At 33.4% G+C, this 584-nt stretch overlaps 1 protein-coding gene across 1 annotated transcript in view; it reads left to right on the top strand.

Annotated features, from left to right (window-relative positions):
- The window catches only part of LOC103212824 (phospholipid-transporting ATPase ABCA3-like), a 129,843-nt gene that overhangs the window by 73,903 nt on the left and 55,356 nt on the right, over positions 1 to 584 (top strand). The window lies entirely within an intron of this gene.

Raw genomic sequence — 584 nt, 5'->3', positions numbered from 1 at the left:
TTATTACTTTTCTTGTTAATTGTTCTAGCTAGTACTTCTGATACATATTGAATACCAATGGTGAAAGTGAGCATCCTTGTCTTGTTTCTGATCTTAAGGAGGAAGTTCTCAGTCTTTCTCCAGTAAACAGGATATTAACTGTGGGTTTTTCATAAATGACCACTATCATATTGAGGAATTGTCCTTTTAGTCTTACCTTGGTAAGAGTTTTTATCATGAAAGTGTGTTGTAATTTGCCAAATGTCTTCTCTGCATTGATTCAGATGATCATGTGATCCATTTTCTTTATTCTATTGTAGTGTATTACATTCATGGATTTTATACTATTGAACCATCTTTGCATTCATGGAATAAATACACTTGATCATTGTGTTTAATCTGTTAATATGTGTTTGGATTAGGTTTGCTAGAATTGTGTTATGGATTTTTGTATCTATATTCATAAAGAATATTAGTTTGTAGTTTTCTTTTCTTGTGTTGTCTTTGTATCAAGTTAATGCTCTGGTGGTATAGTGCTGCCTCAGACATTTCACTGCTAGCCAGAAGGCTGCTAGTTCAAACACACTAGCCACTCCTTGGAAAGG

This window comes from Orycteropus afer, unplaced genomic scaffold (assembly GCF_000298275.1).
Source record: "Orycteropus afer afer isolate SDZICR_OR568_19922 unplaced genomic scaffold, OryAfe1.0 scaffold01125, whole genome shotgun sequence".
Lineage (NCBI taxonomy): Eukaryota > Metazoa > Chordata > Mammalia > Tubulidentata > Orycteropodidae > Orycteropus > Orycteropus afer.
Note: the sequence above shows the minus strand (reverse complement) of the source record. Positions and strands in the feature narration are given on the sequence as shown.